The 23,649-nt window shown below is 36.7% G+C and overlaps 1 protein-coding gene across 3 annotated transcripts in view; it reads right to left on the bottom strand.

Moving 5' to 3' along the window:
* The window catches only part of plxnb2a.1 (plexin b2a, tandem duplicate 1), a 100,149-nt gene extending 89,643 nt beyond the window's left edge, over positions 1-10,506 (bottom strand). The window contains exons 1-2 of one of the 3 annotated variants that reach the window (XM_052555082.1): positions 10,393-10,506; positions 10,095-10,205 (exon numbers count right to left, since the gene is read on the bottom strand). The gene's annotated coding sequence lies outside the window, so the exon portion shown is untranslated. Of the gene's footprint in view, positions 1-10,094 lie in introns of all 3 variants that reach the window. The other 2 variants (XM_052555081.1, XM_052555083.1) reach the window with 2 other exon arrangements.
* Between the last annotated feature and the right edge of the window lie 13,143 nt (positions 10,507-23,649).

Below are 23,649 nucleotides of genomic sequence, written 5' to 3'. Positions count from 1 at the left end.
ACATCTGAGGGTTGTCTTTCCTAAAGGCGGTTCAGGGGATGAGAGATGCTTTAGATCTTCTGGCCTTGTTCCCAGGTCATGGTAACCACATCATCAAACCGCTATGATGTCAAAAATGAAAGCAAAACCTGACTCCGTAAGGTACTTTCCGTTACTTGTACTATGCAACCGACTAGGATTAATTAGTTACATTAAACTGAGGAATTTACAGTCAGCTCTGGTCTGTACGGCTCACTAGACAGACAGCATGCTGAGAAGAAAGAAAGCAGAGAGAGAGGGAAAGAGGGGGTAGGGAAATATGGGACATTCCAACTAGTGAAAACTTCAAAGATAGAAATGTACTCTAGTTTGCAAGACATGATTATTTTATTTTACTGACAGAGACGGTTCAATTTACAAGCTTGATATGCTTTCTTGTGTTATTGTCACAGTAACAAGTCTCAGTCTTCCTAGAGCCATCTTCAAATGTGCAATGAAACCAGATGTGCTATTATCAGTAATAGTAGTGTCTACCCAACTTGCACAAAAGTATTTGGGCAAAACTGCAACAATTACTGTGAAAATGCTGCCTTTCAGCTAAAAGAGCCAATGGATTTCAGGATAAAGACACTGTTTGTTTGTTTACTCTTAAACAGACTAGCATATTAGCTAGGCCAGCCTGAATGTCTTGCTTTTTATCATAATTTTAAATAAACAATAATTACTGCTGCTTTTTTAGCCATTCCTCATTCTAGTAAATAGGTATTTGCTGCCCTTGTACGCCTATTATCTTAATCCAAAACCAAGATGGCCTAGTTTTCATATTCAGGATTAGTTATAAACATACTGACAAGATTCTCTACAATAAGAGACATGTCCAACATGTTCAATATAAATTAACTGACGCTTTCACATACTTGGGCAAAGTGTATTTCAGGCTTATTTCCTGTTGTTGTTATTTGCTCCAATTAAACATTATTTTGTCTCATACTGCCAATAATCAACTAGTTCATTGTCTGGATGAAAAATATCTAGGTTACTTATTATTCAGGTAGCTAATTATAAACATATTGTCAATTCAACTTACTTTCTCCACAAGATTCTCTATAAAATGTGCTATAAAATGTGGCTAGGCTAGGCCATGACCGTATACTGGCTTTTTAAAACTGAAAGAGAAAACTAACCATAGAAGAAAAGTTTACATTAACGCCTGCTAAAGTTCCCCGTCTGACAACACTGAGAATTCAACACACCCTTGTTTAATGTTAATAATGATGATTTGGCATTTCAGAACAGTCCTTCAGAACATAACTAGCGCAAAAAGTGAAAATTCCAAAAAAGCCTTAAAATTTAAGAAAATATGCTTTCTTTAACCATGAAATTTTATTTATGTGTCTCATCTACACTGAAAAAGCAAAAGCGAAAAAGAGAGGACGAGAGAAAAAGGGCGTTTTTAAAAGTGTTTTACCCCATAAGAGGCATTAGGTACAGACTATGCAAAGAAGAACACAAAGATAAGGAAGGAGAGAATGACTATCGTGAGCGTTTTAATGATCTGAAGTCAGTAGTAGGTCAGTACTACCAAGCTTTGTTTGTAAAAATAGAACTTTACAGCCCAAAACGTTGCTTTGCTTTTGCTGAATGTGTCAGTCAAACAGAATCTCCTCTATGCGTGTGTGAAGGAAGAGATGAGGTCAGGCCTATAAGAGCAGGACTGTGACATTTTGTTCTGTTTAATAGCTAGTGGTGCAGTGGGCCACTTTGATGAACGCTGGGACGCTGTGAGGGAATTCTGGGAAAGCTGCTGTGGTCAGAGCTGGAAACAAGCAATGAGAATGAGAAAGGGAATGACAGAGAGCAAAAAAGAGGGAGAGGAAGAGAAGGAAAGAGAAAGGCATCCAGCCAACATCAGACGGGCAGCAAGCCAGCGCACAGGAAATTAAGCTCATGAGCTGAAACAGAGACTCTGTCCGACCACACAAATATACACAGAACAGATCCATGCAACAAAATTATGCTATTTATGCGTGAGCATTTATACGTGAAATCGGTTAAATCTCCATTTTACGCATTGACTCATATTTCTCCTCCTTTCTCACATGCATACGTGGACACGCTCCACATCATCTGTTCACTGTATCTTTGAAGCTGATGGGAATAGGAAGTGTGTAAGTCTGTGTTAAGAACAAATTGTCCCATCCAGCTCAGTTTGGAAATGCAAGAGTAGATTCCGAGCTCAACAGGGCACATGTCCCAAAAACATAAATACTAATTATTACATACTAATAATAGTCATACTTAGGGTTATAGATTTGAACAAACCTTAAATGTAAGTATTAAAATTCAGCATATAACTCGTCCTGCACCAATTATGCTTTAAAAATGAACTGTACAATTATGCTTATCATATTTTGTTATAATCGACTCTAAATGGCTGCGTTTTATACAGTCTGAAGAGCATAAAACACAAAAAATCTGATCCAGTCTACATCCATATTATGTGGTTTAAAATCTATTTAATTTCTGATTATTTTGGACTATACTCGTTCTGAATGGTGAGATTGGATTTCAAATAGTTTTTTTTTCTTGTCCGGCATGCAACATATATGCAATATCATACAAAGGTCTCAGTTGTTGTATGAAGAAGTCTTATGGCAATATCATGACTATAGCAACCAACAAAATATACCCAATATTGATTACACTGACTCAACAGATTTCAGAATTGAATAAAACTAGAAAACTATTATTTAACTTGTTTAATTTAAATTTGATACAGTTATGTATATTTTTCTATTGCTTGTTATTTTTATCATTGTATTTTATTGTATTTATATGTATTTGTTGAAAGTGAACTTTTATATAGTTATATGGATTTATTTTATTGCTTTATTTTTGTATTTTATTTCACAAATTTTTTTGGGTGGGAGCAGGTTACTTTGGTCATGCATAATCATCTCTGACCTGTGCGTAACCGCTCTGTGTGTGTGCTTCATTGATGTGTCAAAATGAACACTGCAGCACATACTTACCACACACTCTTGGAAGTCCATAACTGTGCTAGGTCGCTCTGGAGGAAGCACGGGGTGATTTACAAACCATTAAATTCAACTGGAGGCAAGTGGAGGTCAATCAGTTAACAGGTCGTTCACTTCCCAAGTTAGCAGCGCTCGGTCTCTCTCTCTCTCTTCCTGTCACCCTTCAGAAATCAACTAAGTTTATAAACAATCAGTGACGATTCACAGAAGGGATGAGTAACACAACTTATTTTCAATATTGATTAGTTGATATCTTGTCTAAATGACTAATCGGTCTTAAAGAAGCCATGTTTATCATTAATGTTTACCTGATCCTAATCAGGAAGATGACAGGTCAGGTAACTCATTGACATTATTGCATCGGTTGTTTTTCCAAACTTCCAGAACTGCGGAAGTGACACATTCCTGTCAGGAATCTATGGGAGTTTCCATTCTGACAGCACACAGTGGACATATGTGACAATAAGAACCAGTCCTGCTGTGACTCCGCCCCTTCAATTATTCATGATTTGACAGTTGAGGTTTAAATGACCTTGGCCTCCAGCTGTTACTCATGTACCCTTCTCCCCCCACATTCCCGAATATAAACACATGTAAGAAGGTATGTTTAAACAAACACTAATCCCATCATTCCATGCCCGCAACATGCTTGTGGTTATTAGAGTCTCTCATAGTCAACAGGAAAAAAGAGGCAAACTTCTAAAATATTTTCCATTCACAAATATATCATCACGCCTTCAGCCCCGGAATCAGCCTGCCTCCGTAATTAATATTACTGATCCCGGGAATAAAGGGAAGAGGAAATATCCTACAGCTCAGGGCTACTGGCACAGCACAGCAGGACGAAATATTAGCAGTATTTTAAAGATGATAATTAAAATTAAAGCTCAGTGTGAGGAAATTGGACTGTTTGAGGATTAACAGCAGCACTGCTGATGGCCGTGGAGGAATTAAATCCCACTGTGTCAATGTTATCGAGGAGCAATTCACCAGTACACATCATATAGACACAAAAGGCCAACTAACAGGTCTTTTAAGCAGCTTTTCCATTCAGCAGGAAAAAACTAAAGGCAAAATATGTTTGAATTGTTAACATACGCCACCAGGGAGATTTATAAAAATATCCAAAAGAGGTTATGGGGTTGCTATACACATTTAAGAAATACAGCAATTGTTTTGTAAATATACCACAAATTTCATTTAAAATAAGTAATTATAATATAAATATATATTTGTATCATATAAATATATTTGAGATTATAAATTTATCTTATATAGGTTTACATCTCAAGATGTCAACCCTGTTGCTGTAATTTTGTATAATAAGCATCTGATAAAGAGGATGATTTTAGAAATATTTGCATTACATTTTCTAAGAAGCACTTCGTATAATCACGACCTCGAGCTTGTACCGCAATATCAAATTAAACTGTGCAATATATCTGTACCATATATAACTTTTCAAAATCCATAATTACACTGCAACACAATGATAAAGCACAGATTAATCTGGCAGTGTTAAAAATTACTTCTGGAAACAGTCTGGAAAAGCATACAAAGACTCCATGCATCAGCCATATGTCAATTCACATGGGCCTCGTTTTTGGCCCGAGCCTAAGACCATGGGACGGTTCCAAGTGTTTTTGTGTATTCAAGATTTAGACCTACATGACTCAAAGGGATGTGTTTATATAAACCGTGCATGCCATTTTTGCACGGCTGTGGCTACCATTGAGTTCCTGCACGGTTCATCCAGTCGCACCGTTACGCAAGTGCATTCATCATCCAAATCAGATGGAGCTAAATGCAGAAAACAGCATCTGCTTTGAAGTTTCGCAAATGAGAAGCACCTGACTGACATTAGGGCAGAGCCGAATACATGTTCTTGCTTTTTCAGGACCCCGAATAAAAAGCACGCTGGAAGGGAGAACTCAGCTGGAGGGTCTTCAAAACACCAATAGTTTCAATCTTGGAGGCCTCTCAAAACAGAGCGAGTCTGTAAGGACAAGCACCTTGCTCAATAACCACTCAGTCAATGGACTTTTGTTAGGATTCTAAAACCTTGTAAAACCCGGGTCAAAGTCCTCATGTTTCGAGCTGAAAGAGATTTAGCGTTCATAGAAGCGTAACCTGACCCCGAAGAGCTCGCCGATTGAATTCAGAGTAAAAGACGCGGGACGTTTTGCTCCAGAACAAACAATAAACCCTAATGGGGACCGTGATTACATTAGAAATGGTCTTGGGAGGTACAGATCATCGTGGCATGATGTTAAATACACTTTTCAGGCTAATAAAGGTGGTGAATAGATGAATGAATGAAGCAATTAATCATCTTAATGGCCATTTTGGTTCATTATGAGCTTTTGTCAGACATTAGCCTTGAAGAAAGAGACAGCCAGACAGGACGACAGGTTGCAGGGTTTGTGGGGGGGCTCCATATGTGTTGTGGGACACTGTAGGAGACTGAGGGATGTGGCATTGCATGTGTGTGTGTCCCCAAGAGAATTACAGCTGTCACTCAGATGTAGGAGAAGAAGTGTGATCTCACCTCACACACTCAATGACACCTGCTGACACCACCCACATGTTTGGCCACACACACACACACACACACACACACACACACACACACACACAGTTTTCCCAGTCTGACAGAAATGTACACACCTGCCAAAACGGCACACAAGGGCAGCTAATGGATCTGTGGTTGGCGACAGGTTCCTAAACAAAACCGTTTAAAAGCAGAGAGGCCATATCGAGTGAACCCTGAAATGCACCAGAGACATTACTGTGACAATTCACTCCGTCACTCTCGGCATGAAGCTGATACAGAGTTATTAATTAATACGATCAACCAAATTTAGACAACCTGCCCACCCTCCCACACACACACTAAAGACAAGCATGGTCAAAAAAACACAGAGCAGACATGCCTATTCACGGAGACATTGTAAAGACGACGGATGGCCTCCAAACAGATCCAGTTTGTCAGAAATAGGGCTGTGCAAAAAAAATTGAATGTGATTTTTATGCGCATCTCATCAGTAGATGCTCCTGTAATTAGAAGTATATATCCAGCACATGCGTTCAGATCAGGATTGCCAGGTTTTCACAACAAATCCTGCCCAGTTGCTTCTCAAAACTAACCCAATCACGTTTCCAGGAGGTTCCCCGATCAAAAAAGGCTTCCCGGGGTTAAAATATATACGTTTTTTGGCAGGGTTGCCTTGTTGAAATTTGCATTTTAGGGCCAAAATAATTAGATACGATGACGTTTAAATAAAATTGTAAAAATCTGTGAATAATCGATAAGGCACCAACATACGTTGGGAATTGCAATCGTACTGTATTAGCATTACATCAGCTACCCTGCTCTCTAGGCATCAGCTGATGAAAAACCCATATTGATCGAGCACTAACTCGGAGCGAAACAGCTCTTACATCGTAGACCTCTCTCCGAAAAGCAGGTGTATGCCTTCTTAGTATGGAAGGACACCTGTGTGGTTATCTATACACAAATCAATGACTGCTGAAGTGTGTGACTGAATATAAACAACATTTAGGAGAAGCACAGGCACAAATTCCCATGATCCTACAAAATAACATCTCTCATGGTGACCATTAATGCACAAGGCATTCAAGGCCAACAGCCTACACTGAAGTCTGAATAAACATAACATTTGTCCCCTGATAACAAACAAGAAGGGCAACGCGAGCAAATGAGTCTGCTGCTCCAACCCCAGAAGACATGAGCTCTAGGACATCATAACATGCCCTGCCATGTCTCCATCTCACACTTCCTCTCCACCTCATTCCCAATCATTAAATATGATGTCCAAAAGTCACATTCTGAATTACATAAAGCAGAATGGAGGGGGAAAACGAGGTTGTATCAGGCATTGTGGCTAAGTAGCTTCTCAATAGACATCGGCCTTTGTGCTGCTTTTTCATTATTCTCCACACAATCTACCATAGCAGATCCATCAGCGTGACATAGGTCTAAATTAGCGCCCTAAGAAATCCATTAGCGTCACTGTATATGAGGATTCAAGTCTGAAGTGCTTTTCTCAGACTGACATGATGCTTTGCTTCTATTGCAACAGCTGACAGAAAAGAGCAACCTGCAGAAGGCTGTTCTGGGGCATACAGGACTACAAAGGTTTGTTGACCTCAAAGGGACATCAGCCTTAATCACAGTTCATAAGTGAATCATGCATTTGAGTCGAATCGTTTTAATGAATCGCTTGATCCAGTTCACTAAACCAGCCTGAATGATCTGTACAGTTCTTTTGAGTCAATGAATCGGTTGATCCTGTTCATTATACAGACTTAATGATTGACTCCAAATCTAAATCGCATGGCTTCAGAATACTTAAAATAAAAGCACAAAAGTAATTTTTATGACACATTAATGATGCTTTTGCAACCTTCAGTCATTCTTTGTAACTAAATGAGAAAGTGCAACAACTACATTCTTCAAAATGTTCTACGGAAGTATCTCATACGGGTTGGAAATCAACATGAGGGTAATTAAAATATCAATCTGCATTTTTAGGTGAACCTTCCCTTTAAGATAGACCTGCTGTTCTGAGATCGGTTTATGCATGAGCAAGCATATTATTATATTATTCAGAAATCATGCCCACAGCACAAATAGAAAATTAATCATTAGTTACATAATTATGGGCAACTGTAAAAGTACTTTCATAAAAAAGAAAAAACGTTGCGCCAAGTATGTTTTGGGAAACATAATGCAGAACAGCAGAAAGAAAAGCTATTTTGATTAGCTCATAACGGAGTGGGCTGTTCGGGAAGTAAAAAGGACTGAGTGAACATTCAGACCGCAGATGGGCTTATCCAGGAAGCCCGGTGAAGATGTACGAAAAGGATAACAAAACCACAAACACGGACACATAGGCTACTGTACGCACTTTCAACAAACTCTCTTAATGCCAGTTTTTCAGCATTATCACTCTCATAACAATCAACACTGATATCACAGACCAAAGGACCTGTTGATACATAAGTCAGTGACTCAAAACAGGAAGACGAGGGTTTCAAAAGATTATCATGATTCTTTAATCAAGCCAGCTCCATGTCCTGTGGGCAACATGAACAAACACAAACACACAAAGTCCTCATGCATGAATGTGGCCACTGTGTACTGCGTGCATGTGTGTGTGTGTGTTCCTCAACAAGAAACACAAATAAACACAGCCATCGTTCATAAGAGACAAAGAATGGATGAAGAAAGAGGGGTAAAAAGCGCGTACTCTCTCTCCATGTCCTCTGTTTTTGACCACTGATCTTTGACCTTGAGGGGGCCAGATGACTTCCTGCTATGAATTGCTCAAGCAAGAGGAGCGTTTCATATGGAAGAATCAAAAGGTTTTGAGGCTGTTTGAATATATTCAGTAACTATAATAAATACAACTTATTAAAAATATTATCAGGGTAAATTAGGTTTCCAGTTCATGGATATTTCCACCTAGTAGTTACTCGGATATCAGGCAATAAACGTTAATTGTTAATAAATTATTAAAGAAGCTAATACACTTATCACAGTCATCAAATCCATGCAAGCTCATTGAAATTAATGCAATCAAAAACACTCCAGGATTTAGATTTTATGCAGTTGGAATTTGGTTAGGGCTAAAGCACACACAGTAGAGAGATATTTCCCAATAGCACTGTGTATTTGAACTTGTATTTGTGTAAATACAAAAAAAAAAAATGCAGATTACTTTAATGAATTGCAAAAAATAAGCAATTTCGGAGTGAAAATTTTTTCCTATGCCTTTTTTCACTGTATCAGATGCTGTTTGTCATAAATATCCATTTGGAATAGCCATCTAGATGAGCTGTTCAAGTTGTCGCTGGGTGGGCATCACTTCAAAAGTAGGCTTAACTTTTACTTGAACTTTCCAGTAAAAGGTCCACCAGTTAAGCAAAGCTTCAAAGTATGCCATTAACCCATTAAATATTCGAAGTGATCAGTTGTGTAACACTGCCAGCAATGAACTTCACTGCAATACAAACAACAGCAACGTAGCCACCCAACTACAGAGCAGAGGGAAATATGATTACCTCATTATAGTTGATTTTATCACAACAGCTTGTATAATATGAGAGCTGGGTGTAATTGGGAGTATAAACAAGCCAGGAGAAAATGAAATGAAGGTAAGTGATGACAAAAGGAACAGAGATACTGTAGCTCTGCTTTCTGCTCCATCCGCAGTCCGTGACAAATGGTTCACGTTCAATCAAACACAACAGGTATTACTAAATATCCCATCATTAATCCTTTGATTTATATTACCAAAGAGCATCTTAGATGGGATAGTGCTAGTTACACTATTAGGACAGCATATGTCAAGCATCAGCAAGCACAGTGTTAAGGGGAACAAACATCCGGCTAATGCAAACGAGCAAAGGAGAGCTTGAGTTATCAGCAACATGATAACATGTCATGTGTAAACCTGAAAATCTTGTTTCTTTAAGACTTGACCTGCCTTTAAGATTGAAGGCAAATATGTGCTGCACAAACCGACCGATAAGAACTCAATGTGGCACTTAAATAAATGAGGTTTTTCTTTTTCACATAGCCTAGTCATGTTTTAGTCGTGTGCTTTGGACCCAGTGACATGGTAATCTTGGAAAAACCATGTAAACAGCATGGTTATTAAAGAACATCAGTACTGGTACTTTTTGTTATCGACGTCACGTATCTTTCCAAATTCTCGCGACCCCCGCGCGTGCTCTTATCGCTAAATTTACATAAACAATCAACGAAAGCTGAACTAATACATTACAAAAGTTGTATGTTAATAAGACTCGATGTTTTTGTTACAAAAGCTTCAAAGGCGGTTACTCCGAATCCACTTATATTGCTTCAATCTGATTTAATTGGGAAGAATGTCACACATGTAGCGATAACAGTTCAAGTCTTGAGGAGGAACGCGTTAGACTCAACGAAATAGAGCGACCAGACATTGTTTTAAACGTTTACAAACATGCGCGGTTAATAAATGTAAACCACGCAGGTTGAAACAAACTGAAAGTTGAACGCTCACTCACCTTTCTGAGAACCAACTGGCGATGGCAGATCAGGGTTTCTGTTCGGAAACTGCCAGAAAGGGATCTCGATCAAAGCTTTACATCATTCGACTTCCAAGCGGATCACTGGGGCTAGAAGAAAAACAGAGTATTCCTTGCGAAAAGCCGGGGCGGCAGGACACTTTGTTAGGGAAATCCGAAGAAGTATGGGCGATGTTGGGAATCCAGCGTCGAAAACAATCCCTGGCTTTCCACGCCCTGTAGGCTGAGCTTCAGATAAGCCGCCAGGTGCGAGTGAAGTATGAATGTTCAGGGATACCTGTGTGAGTTTTGAAGGAAAGCCGGTGACGTAGAAGTCCTCACAGCTGAAGTATGAGGACTCAGGGCTCATCTGGACCTGCCCCGATTGACCAGAGGGAGCTCTCTCTCTCTCTCTCTCTCTCTCTCTCTCTCTCTCACACACACACACACACACACACACACACACACACACACACACACACACACACTTTCAATTTCATGTTTTCAAATACAAAGAAATAATACAATAAAATATACTATACAATGTAAAATATGACAGGTTAAATTAAGTTGAATTTCATGGCATGCAGTTTTGTCAAATTATCAATACACAAATAGTCACACAACAAAATAATACATGGTACTATGACAGTTTGACCATAATTAAAAGGACAATGTAATAAAATATTTCAATTTAAAGGATTAATATAGACTTCAATGCAATTACATTTAAATAAAATAAATATTTTTCAATGATTTTAAATAAAATAATAGCTGCAATATTCAAAAATAAAATACATTTCAATTGTATGGCATACAATGTTGCCAAAGCATCAATACACACAAAAAAAGTTTCATGACAAAATAAAAATACAGTACCAGAAATATTAGTGTCAGCAAAGTTAATAAATTTAAATGAGAGTTTAGTTAAATAAATGTTCAGGAATCAACTTCAAGGCTTCAATGCAATGACATCAAAACATAATAAAATCTAATAAAATAGCAACGAGTTATAAGTATTTTATATATATATATATACACACAATACTTTCAAAATGAAATTAATTTGTATTTTATGGCATACATTGTTGATAAAGCATCAATACACAAAAACAATTGCATGATAAAATAAAATAAAAATATATTACTAGAAATGCTTTAGTTTCAGTAAAGTTGATAAATATTTAAATGCATTATATATACAGTACAATAAAAGAATGCATTTAAACAGACATTGTCATCATTTTTCAAACTATCTCTCTCTCTGTTATATCTATTTTGTTATATCTGTCTTTATTTTATACTTTGATAACTGTATGGACACTGTGATTGCTGAGTCTGCATTGAATAAAAATCTGTTTCTACTTCCTATCTCTGATGGTGATGAGACATTCTTCCAGATGATATGTTTAGACCCTGCAGATCCATCCTGCATGTTTCAGTCTTCAAAGGTGTTCAAAAAGAGCATTTTCCAGAGTGGAAGTAGGAATCAGAGATAGTACTTTGCTCTAACCTTGCTTTAAACACCCTTAAGGCCCCCCACAGGGCCCCCGCTGTGAAGCCTGAGCTGGAATAAAATAATGATCTTTTCCTCTCCCACTTACAGTAAATTTGAGATTTGCAGTAATCTGGCTCATGCTGTGACAGAGATTAAGGTCAAACCAATTGTAAATCATAATCAAAGGACAGATTTTGAGGATGGATGTAGAAAATTGTGTTGTAACAACATATTTAAGCCCACCTCTTTCATTAGTCCAATATTTTTGATTGGCTGCTATTTTGAAGATTAATGTTTGGCTGAGTAGGAGGAGGATTGACAATAATACAGGTTTAGAATAATGACAGATATAATGACAAGTAATGTTTGCAATACATAAAGAGAAAAGAAAGAAAAATTGAAGACATAAAATGAGAGTACAAATTAAAAAAACAAGCAATATACAATAAAAAGCAAAATTATAAAATAAAAAGGTGTCAGCAATAACAAAATAGTAAATTCAATATATAAAAAAGTGCAAAAAATTATAATAATTTGCATTAAACAATTGACTCAGGAAACTTCAACCATCTTATTTTTAATTACTGAACCTTATAGTCTTTAATTCCACCAGATTAGAGCTATTTAACAGACTGACCTTCATAAACCCTCCAAATTCAACAGGTAGTGGAAGCAAGGTGTTTTTGTGGCTTTGCCTTCAGAGGACAGTCAGGGTAACATGAGCAACATCATTAATGCAGTGTCTCTTTAAAATTTAGTTTTGGACCCCAGTGTGTTATCGCAGCGAAAGTGCACTTGCACGTGTGTGTATGTTGTAGTTGGACTGAGTGTCAAAGCTGAATGATTTGAATAATTCATGACTATGGAAATTAGTCTGTCTGAAGGAAAAGAGTGCGGTCTTTGCCCCAAGGCCTGTAGGGACAGAGATGCTTTGCTTTTTCATTTATTCTCTCTCCCTTCCTCCCTGGCTCATTCTCTCTCAACCCTTTTACAGTGTAAAATGCAGTGAAAAGTTGAGCAAAACACGAGAAATAAAACAGGAGCAGCGATGGAAAGACACAGAGAATCACAGAAAGAAAATGAGAATAATGATAGCTGTCAGGGGGAATGGCATTGTGCCCGAGTGTGGAACACAGAGCCTGCTGTCATCTGCAACCATTGTTCAATTTTCTCTCAAATAGTCCCGTACTTCTATTGCTCGGAGTGGATCTGTCACACCTCTTTTACTAAAGGCTAAGAAATAGATGACTGAATCATCTGGCAAATCATAAACAAGACCGTACAGACACAGAGCAGGTCATTTTATACTTCACTGGGCATGTTTTGAGCGACTCTGATGTGAAGGACAGATATTGATTGCGGCTCACTTGTAGTTTCTTCAGCTTCCAGTGACGATTCAAGTCTTTTCAAGATACTTTGAGGCACGTGTTGACTTCTAATAACTTGAGTTTGACGTGTAGACACTGCAAAAAATAAATATCTTGAGAACGAATGAAACGGTTTCGTGATGCATTCTTTTGGCGCCCTCTACTGTTTGAAATCATAATGTCAACACAAAATATATAATCTCATGGGGCCTTTGAGCTGTGTGTAACCCCCACCAAGAGACTACCACACCTCGAAATCCCGTAAAGTAAAATTTAACCTCAGTGATATTCTCACCTTGTCCGTGTGTAACAAAAAAAAAAAAAAAAAAAAACAGACGTGCTTTGCACCCGTCTGTGAGCAGCTGAATTTGGCACATCCAGGATGGCGGCAAAGACAGATGAGCAGAAACAGTTACGCTGTCAGTTGGCAGAGAAAGACAATGCTGTGAGACAGCAAACAGAAGGAGTCGTGAAGAGGGAGGGGGATAAACATGAACAAAAGTGAGCGAGAGCGAGAAATAACGGAGTTATTTTTAGCGCGTGCAATGATTAGATTTGCTTCCCTGTTGCACCGAGCCAAGTTTGGTCGGATGGCTGTCAATATGAGTTATTGCATGGACCTCGCTCTAATCAAAGAGGTGTGTATACTTGCTTGTGTGAGCGACAGAGAGTGTGTGTGGAAATGAGTGCGTGGTCCATGCACGTATCCGTGTGTGCGCGTGCATGAGCTTGTGCGATTGTCTGTGTATAAACTGCATGCAATCCTATTACTTAGCGTCTGGAGATGTTGGTTTAGCTTGGTGGACGGTATCTGGTATTCCCTGCAGTGCTAATTTGGTGTAGTGCCACTAATGAGCCATCTGGTGCTCTCACCATCAATCCCAAAAGTCCTGGGACCATCACCTAGAATTCTGCACCCCTGGGCTCAGCCAAATGGAACAAGGCAAAGGACAAAGTTTGCTAATTTCAGAAATACAAAAATAAATGTTTTAATTATTTTATGGTTTAATTTACATATATTTAAAGATGTTTTGTATGTTATACTGTATTATATAATTATATATGAGTCTCTTTCTATATGTAGAAATAAAATATAAAGATTATTTAAAAAATTTAAATATATAATTCTCACTTTTTAAATGTAAATCACATAATTTAGGTTTGAATTATTAAAATCAGATTTTTTTAATATATCTATTAAAATATTAAAAAAAATGTAAAAATACTTCTGCATTTTTACCATATTTTAATTAGTATGTGTTTATTATTTATATTTATATTTATATCTTTTCTTTTCTTTTTTCTTTTTTTTAAAATGCTCATTTTATTAGGCCTATGTATCTTAGATATTTTATCAAAACTAAAGAGAAAACAATCCTTAATTCTTTCGGCTGGCAACTTGAGCCGTGCAATAGCCAGTTTTCAGCATCAACCTGATTACAAGTGATCAGAGATGTGAGAAAGATAATGAAGCCACTAATGAAGACTGAGAGCCACTCTTTGCAGGAACCCACTGTGCCAGAGCGTCCACAGTGGTTGATCAGATTCCCAGTTTATTCCCAATGCAAACAATGTAAATGTTCTCACTATGCTCAAAGGACAATTATTTAAACAATTGTTTTGAAGTTCTTTCAAGAGCTACATCAATTCTTGGCTTTCAAAAATCCCGGTTGATTGATTAATTGCCTGGAGTGTTGCTTACAAACACATACACACACACATACACACATAACAGGAAGCTCTTTGTTTTTTGTAATGATTAAAACCTGATTCTATAATCTATTACATCAGTAGGTGATTACATCAGATCCATTCATTTCTGTGGTTTTACGGCTGGTTGGTATCAAATAATAGGCTTCACAGAGCAGAAAAATGCAATGGGAACTTCTGAAATTGTAATTGGGGCAACGCTCTTTCAGATAACCTTCAGAAGTTGGAAATAACTGACTTTTTCATAATGGGGTTGTGCTACTGTCCCCAGGATAACAAATTGCATTGGCTATGGAACACTGAATAACCAGCTAACAAGAACATTGGTTTTTGTGAGGAAATGTGAGCAAATAATTACACTTTTGGAAACTCACTTTTTGTCTCATTGCTAGTATAATTAAAAGAGACCTTGGTTTCCTGTTACTATAAAGCAGAGTTTGAGTGTCAAGGCTTTCAAGAAGGCTTTGTAAATAAAAAATAAAATCAGAAAATCATCTTCATCAGGTTATTCAGTGACTTAAAAATTGTTTTCAGTAATTGAAATCATGCTTAAATAAATAAATTAAAAATCTAATAAAATAGAAATATATTAAAAAACTTAATCTAAAAAGAACTTTAGGAATGTTACTTTGAAAACTAACTGAAATAATAAAAATGTAGTTGAGGAAGCCTACTAAAATGGCTATAAAATTAAATAAGTAATTAAAGCTATAGAAATATTTATACATTTAAAAATGCACAAAAGATGACAAACTAAATAAAACTAAAATGAGAAATGAAAATATAAGAAAATCTAGTTTAATATATTTATATTTAATAACGTACAGTAAATAAGATTTAATAAAAAAGTTTTTAACATGAGATGTAGTGCTTGCAAGTTAAGTGTACTTTGAATGTCAAACCATTAGGTGACAGCATGTTCATTTGACAAAATGTCACCAGCACTAATCTAAGTACAACAGAGATCCATAACCATTCATGTAATTCTGTAAGACTTGAAACAGAGATCTTACAAACAATAAGATACTTTCCCAAATCCAAGCCACTTAACTATACTGCCTGTTCTCAAGCCTAATAGCAAGCCAAAATATGTACTTTAGGTGTCCCACATGAAGCACTTGAGCTTACATTTGCCCAATTTGATATATTTGTTAGCTGTAATATACTGGCTGAATGCACAAAATGGCAAATTCTATCAGTGAAGAGAATTTAAATGCAATTCATGTTTTGGTGATGACACCTTTTTTAATTGAAATGTTCCAAACGTGTTTAAATGAGCATTGTATGTTAAATTAATTATAAATCATGTTTATGTTCTTGTCTGTCCAACAGAGCCTCAGGAGCTTAGGTGTTGTTTTCGAGTCAGCTATGACCTTGGAGCTGCATTCCAAACAATTAGTTAGAAACTGTTTCTTTCAACTGAGGAACGTTTCCAAATTACGATCATTTGTGACCAAGGGTGAGTTGGAGATGATCATTCATGCATTCATCTCCTCTCGATTAGACTACTGTAACAGCCTTTTTACCTGTTTGAATAAGAAGGAGCTTTATCGTCTCCAGGCTCTCCAGAACTCTGCTGTAAGGCTTTTAACTCACATTAAGAAAAGAGAACACATCACGCCGACTTTAATAGCACTTCACTGGTTACCGGTCCAATATAGAATTCATTTTAAAATCCTGGTCCTTACTTTTAGAGCCTTGCATGTCCAAGCCCCTACATACATCACTGACCTGATACAGCTTCATACCCCTACGCGGAGTCTCAGGTCATTTTACCAAAGGCTATTAGTCCTTCCCCGTACTTATTTTAAAACTAGAGGGGACCAGTCATTCCAGGCAGTCGCTCCTAGGCTGTGGAATGCTTTGCCTCTTTCTTTGCATTGTGCAAACTCTGTTGATTCTTTTAAAAAACAACTGAAGACTCTTCTCTTCAAGCAGGCTTTTGGTTAGTTGAGGTTTTTTTATGGTTGTTTGTTGTGTTTCCTGTTTGTTTTTTATATTGTTATTGTATTACACCTTATTGTGAAGCACTTTGTGATTTTTATCTGTGAAAAGCGCTATATAAATAAATTTGACTTACTTACTTACTTACTTTTTACACCCCAGGCTATTTGCAACAGTTACTACTATTTTTCAGTGTGATTTTTGGTGAATTGTATATTTAAAAAAAAATAGGGTATTGTAAGTTTGATCCTCAAACACTACTTCACCCAACACTATTATTATATTAATGAATGGAACCCACAACAATAGGAAAAAAAACAACATTGTGCCCATTTTTAAATTAGTAGATAATGACAAGAGGGATTTCATTTATATTTTAACCACTGAAATAGGAAATGTCCCTGGTTTTCATTTCTGAAATCTGGTCACCTTAGTGTTCTAAAGGATGCGAGTGTTTCATTCTGGTTTGAACTGTAATATCTGGGTCTGGGTCTGATTATTGTATAGGGCTGTTTATGTGAAAGTATCTTTTATATGGTTATACCTCATCGAGACACAGAGAGCAAGGGAGATTATTTAATGGAGGTATATGTTGTACGTTCCCACTCTTTCGCTTGTTAATTTCTCAGGTTCACCCTTCATTTGTTTCTCTTTATTTCTTCTGATTCTTGACTTTATAAATAGGCTACCCATGATGCTTGAGAGACGTGTAAAAGGCTTCCTGTCAGTACTTCACTAACCTTCGATGGCTCACTCATGGGCTGCTTCCTGTGGTTAATGGGGGAGATGTCAGGCGAGGGCTTCCTAATTCTGGTCTCTAGAGAAACACTTTATATTAAACAGCAATATTAAACAACAACATGTATGTTAGACCCTATCTATGCTGCAAAAAGTAATTACAGACTGATCTTAATTTACCTTTTTCAGTCAAAGATACCAGAAAAAGTAGGATCGTCACAACTATACTAGAACACTAGAACTAGAACAGATTTCATCCGATTTTGATGAATCTGAGAGCTCTCTGACCCTGCATATACTGCAATGCAACTGAAATGTTCCCAGACCCAGAAACATATGGACATTGATAAAGCATGCATGCACTTTCTCCTGAACGTAAACAGCATTACGTTGATTACTGGTGCATCGAAATTCTGACTTCTGTCACGTGTTGATCTGATACGTGCTCAACAGCACAACACTTCTAGAACAACAATCTTCTCATGAGGCCTCAGAGGCTCTCTGTAGAAATATAAGGGGCAGAAATAGATAATGCAGTGGCTCTCCATTCTGTATTGACTGACGCTAGTCCATGCAGGGAGATAAAATCGAAACATTAAAACCATAGGACGTTCTGACCATCTCAAATTTGGAAGTGAAACCGTCTGCAATACATATTTGGATATTTTTGTATAGACTGGAGAAATGACTTCAGCTTTAATTATAAGAAAGAATATATATAGAGATGCAGACACCCTCCCCTCTCAGTCTCTCTGTATCTAACTGAACTTCGGTTTCTCATCTTTTCTTTATCCTTTATTTCGGGCTCATTTGAATACTTTGAAATTCTACAGGTTTATTCAACTCAGATACTTTGACTTTTGATATACTAAGCATTGTCATATAATTTGTATTATTATTTGAATACATATATTCTTAACAGTTGGAGTACTTTTGATAATTATAATAATTTTACTAATTTTAGATGGGCACAATCTATCATATATGGATTGCTTTTAAACTATATTAATTTTGGGTTTGCATTTCCTATATTTGAAGCTGGTTATAATACTTAATAATGTGTTTGCAAGTAATGATTTGTATTATCACTTTCTATATTCTTTGTAGAGTTGTGACGTTCGCGAACGAACCGATTCTTTTGAACGGCTCATAAACATGAACGATGGGAGCCGAGTCGCGACTGGAGAGGAGCCGTTCTTTCTATCGTTCTTTTTTCCTATGCGTGTTCATACAAATGAGCTCCTCCAGGATACAGAACAGTTATAGGGGGAGGGGCGCACCCAGCGCAGGCCAACCCTTTATAGCGTGATGATATTAGTTATTAGTTGTGCATGCATTTACATTGCATTTTGTGTTCATTTAAAACTTATTTTAAAATCATTAAAAATGTTCTTTTGTGATACTGTACTTGTATAGAAATTTTTCACTAAAAGCTGTTTTCCACAGACATTCATTGCAGCCCACTTTGTTATTGTTCATTGACTTGAAGGGGCTGATGTCCTATTTGCAAAGTTTACAGTAGTAATAGTATGTAGTATGTAGACATTTCCATTTTATTTATTCTAATTTTATCTACTTTAAAAAAAAAATAGTTTTCTATCAAAATGTTCTTGTGTGATAACAATGTTCTTGTGTGGAAGTGTTTGTAGTAAAAGCTGTTTTGCACAGAAATTCATTGCAGCCGGCTTCGTTTTTTATGTTTATTTGTGAGTAGGTATTGTATGATTAACATAAGTCAACGTAGTTTTACACACACACACACACACACACACACACACACACACACACACACACACACACACACACACACACACACTTTGTACTAAAGGTAAATCAAAATAATGATGTCACTGTCTAAGCAGAGGGATTTGTGCAACCCTATGGAATATAGTCGACACATGAGAAATGAGGTAACAATCAATATTTCAGAATAATTCAAACTCAGATATTGGTGTGTGATATCTGAGCTTTAATTATTTGACTACAAATCTCACCTCATAATACCTCCCAGTGATTATTTCCAGGATAAACTGAGATGCTCCCAAGCTGGCTTCTTAAAACTGACTAAATATTTAAAAAGAGCCAAAAGAGCCATTCTTTTGAACGTCTCTTTGAAAGGAACGGATCGCGAAGATCCGGATCCCCTCAAAGAGCCATAAATCCCATCACTAATTCTTTGAATAAATTTGCATATTGAAAAACCACCCACCGTCTGACCCGGATTGAAATTTCTTTGCATCAATTACTTTCTGGGGAAAGCATGCATAAGCATCATGGTACTCTCCAAAATGATGGAAGATGGTAACTCAGGAAGAAGAATTGTTGAATAAATTATGTTATTTTTGTTTTCTTTTCATACAAGAAGTCTCATTAGCTTCACAAAATGAAAGTTGAGCCACTGATGTCAAATAGACTGTTTTATCGATGTCCTTGCTATATTTCTGGGTCTGGAAACACTGCAGTTGTGTTGCTGTCTTTGAAGGGCCAGAGTGCTCTCAGAATTAATAAAAAAATCTAAATTTGTGTCCTGAAGACATTTTTATGTTGTCATTTTGAGTTTAATGAAGTAGAATTGAAATGGAATTCATAAATTTAGATGTTTTTTGTTCATGTTTAAAGAGATAGTTCACCCAAAAATGTAAATTAAGTTAACAATTACTCATCCTCATTTCATTACAAACACGTAAGACAAAGCATTCAAAAAAAAAAAAAAAAAAAGGTGATCATATCAACATCCTGCCGACAAGTCTAGTCTCCACATCAAGCATATTGGAATCAACCCTGGACACCTGATGCTGTTAGAAAATATCATTTTTTTTCTAATACTCAAAACCCATGAACAGTTTTTTCTGGTACCTAAAACCTGTTAACAGCAAGTGTTGTCTGGTACTAAAAATCAGTGTTTTACTGCATATTGTCTAGTAAGCAAAACTCCATTAGGAGCAGAAAGCAGAAGAAAGAAGTTTATTGAATAATCTTAATTGCATCTGTTCCGAAGCTCAGTCAGACTTTGTCTGACCAGCACACATCCAACCTGCAGACCAGCAGAAATCCAACCAGTTTTATCATATCACAATTATTGGCAATAGAAATATAGTACAGTGACATTATAAACTTGAAATGGAGACTCATGCAAAGACAACACAGCATACAACATAAAACTAAATCATAATGTAAAAATAGTTTGAAATAATATAACAGTAAAGAATGATCAATGTTTGAATCAATTAAATGAGTATGAATTGTTATAAAGAATTATGATTAAACATAATAATAAACTGATTAAACAATAAAAGATAATAAATGAAAAAAGAATATCACAAATTTATGAAGCATCACACACACAGCTGTTGCTACAAAAAAACGCTTAAAATCTCATGCAGTATCTAGAGAACGAGTATCTTTTTGGCGAATGAGAACAAGGCACTTCACCTACAGTGATTCTCTTAATGATGCCCTGCTTGATGCCCGAGTTACTGCCTTTTGTTGTGCCAGATATCTGTCCCTTTATCAGCCCTTCCTGAGGAACAACCTGGAATGATAACAGAAAAGCAAAGTAAAAAGAGGCTTATGACATTCAAAACTATAACCTAGAGTAAAGATGGACAACTCCCGTACTGGAGATCCACTGTCCTGCAGAGTTTTGCTTGATCGCCCAATCAAACATACATGAAAAACCTAACAAAAGTTTAAAGGATTGCTTGAAAATTGGAGGAAAAGCATTTTTTATTATTATTATTATTTTAGTTGTGCATGCACACCTGTGCACCACTTATGTGCATGCCTGCCTATAACCATTGTTCCCTTAAATGATCCAGCTGCTTTGGAAAGAAAATATTTTGCCAGATCAGGGGCAGGCGGCACGATCATTAGAGTCTCAGATGGATTCAACAAAACACTAGAGTGAGAGGCTGAGTTTGTGCCTACCAGCGCAGCCATCTATATATCATTTAGGCATGAAAAATGGAGAAGAGGATGAAAAGAAATGGTGTTTTCTAGAGAAGATGAAGAGTAGAAATTTATTAACTGCATTTGAGATTAGCTGACGACGCAAATTAGATATTTTTTGGATGCATTTTGAGCTTAGCTTGAAGCGTAACTGAATTTAGTATTAGATACTTTCAAAATAATGTTGAGTGACAGAACTGAGAAAAGAAAGACAAGAAGAATGGGCCTCACGTCAGTGATCGTTGGAGGAGGACACTGTCCCTCCTCCTGTGTGCACAGGTCTCTGTGGATGCAGGATTTTGTTGTGCCGCACCACACGCAGTTATACTTCTGATCAGCGTTCTTACACAAACTGCAGTCCTCACGTCTAACAGAGCAGTTGTAGAGCACCACTGAGTACAAAAATGAAGGAAACAAAACAACAATGAACACTGATTTCATGATCTTCAACAAAAAACACTTCAAACAACTGAACTCAAAAAAAGATCCCCTAAACCTTTTGATTTGTAGCTAAATAAACTGCTGTTTATCACTTTTTATGCAAATTAGAATGTTTATTGTTATATGTGGTGATTTAATTATTCATTTATTGATCAAGTTTGATTCTGTCACATTCTGTCCTGTGGCAGATAAATACTGCTCAGAATATTTAGGCTGGCAGTACTATATTTTTATACATATTGGCCTCTTAAAAAGTGTCAATGTACCATATTTAAACAAGATTCAAGAAATAAGTTTTCAAAAATAAATTTACTAAATATTTTAACATGCTTTTTTTAAGATGTTCATTAGATGTTTTTTATACAACCTTTCCAGACTTTAAAAATCCACTGGATAAAGTCCAACTTCCTGGTCTTGTAAACTACGATACAAATTCATTGAAATGTACCTCTGAGGGTGCTGTCAATCTTCCTGTCCGTGCTTTTATCCTCTATGTAGAATGTCACATTCACCTCTGGCTCTTTGTCATATTCAAACTGCCATAAAAACAGTAGAAAGGTGTCACTTAAGAAACAGACACACAAACACATCATTGCATGTGGAACAACTGTGAGCTGGAGCAAATTCTCCCCCTGCCAACATGATGTCTTTGTGAACCCGATCACTGTGTGTTTGTTATGCACACACAGGACTGAGCCCTACACCGCGTGCAGCTCAATAGCTGGGAATGCCATATTGGCTGCTGCTCAAACTCCAGAAACAAATCGATGTGTGAACAGAGAAGAAGTAGAAAGTGAGGGAGACATAATAGAAGGAGGAATAAGTGGAGCGTACTGACCTTATATCCCTCAAATCTGTACTTTGACTCATCAGCCACCACAGTCACCTCGCCAACCTGTTTCATGAGCTCAGTGCCGATCTGAAAGGTACTTCCCTGAGAAACATCAAGAAAGAGTATCGCTGTTTACGTAGACTCTAAAAACCGGTATTTGACTATAAAAAATCATGCCTCATGGAGATATTGGGTAAATATTTACAAACAAATTGTGGATTTTTTGGAATCAGGTTTGTACTTCGGTATCTTAATTTTTCTCCTAAATATTTGATTCTGATTGTTAAATGGTTATGTGATACAATATCTAGTTGTTGCTAGAAATATATTAAGCGAATAATGAAATGACATGCTTTTTACTAGGGACAAATGTCAAATTAATATACACATAATTTAACTGGACATCTGTTAAGGTCCCAGACAATTACTAAAACACCTCTCAATGAAATGTGTATATCGAATATGTGTAAAACACCTGTGAAAAATAAATTCATATATTGCAATATTTTATGGACTGTAAAACCATTTTAACTTAAATAATTCAATACCATACCTTAATGTATGTACAGTAATTAATAAGAATCAGTGTAAAAATCCAGATAACACACAGCCAGGTGGTCATTATACCAAAATAACCCCCTTAAAGAAGATAAAATGCAATCCCAATCAGCTTTTTTTTTTGTCCAAACTACTGTACATTAGCCATTACATATCTTTAAAAATCTAATATTTACATACTATATACTCCAGGATATTACCTGAATGCATTTTAAAAACTATTATACTAGGTGTAACAACCACAGAATGTACAATATTAAGTAATGCATGTACTTTACCAAATATTTATCCAGATTTTTGCCCTGAAATTGGATGGGGGTTTTAATTCCTACAGGAATAAGAAGAGGTTCTGGGATCTCAAACTGCGGACACCTATCATCCTGCAAGAATCATATATATATTTTATAAAACTGTTATTAGTCCATTTTTTGTCACCAAAAGATGATTGCTCACCATATATTAAAGCACAAACAGGCATATTAATTTACATATGCATGCACTCTTCCTAACATGACTCAC

The sequence above is a fragment of the Carassius gibelio genome, chromosome B4 (assembly GCF_023724105.1).
Source record: "Carassius gibelio isolate Cgi1373 ecotype wild population from Czech Republic chromosome B4, carGib1.2-hapl.c, whole genome shotgun sequence".
Taxonomy (NCBI): Eukaryota; Metazoa; Chordata; class Actinopteri; order Cypriniformes; family Cyprinidae; genus Carassius; species Carassius gibelio.
This window is presented reverse-complemented; position numbering and strand designations above follow the sequence as displayed.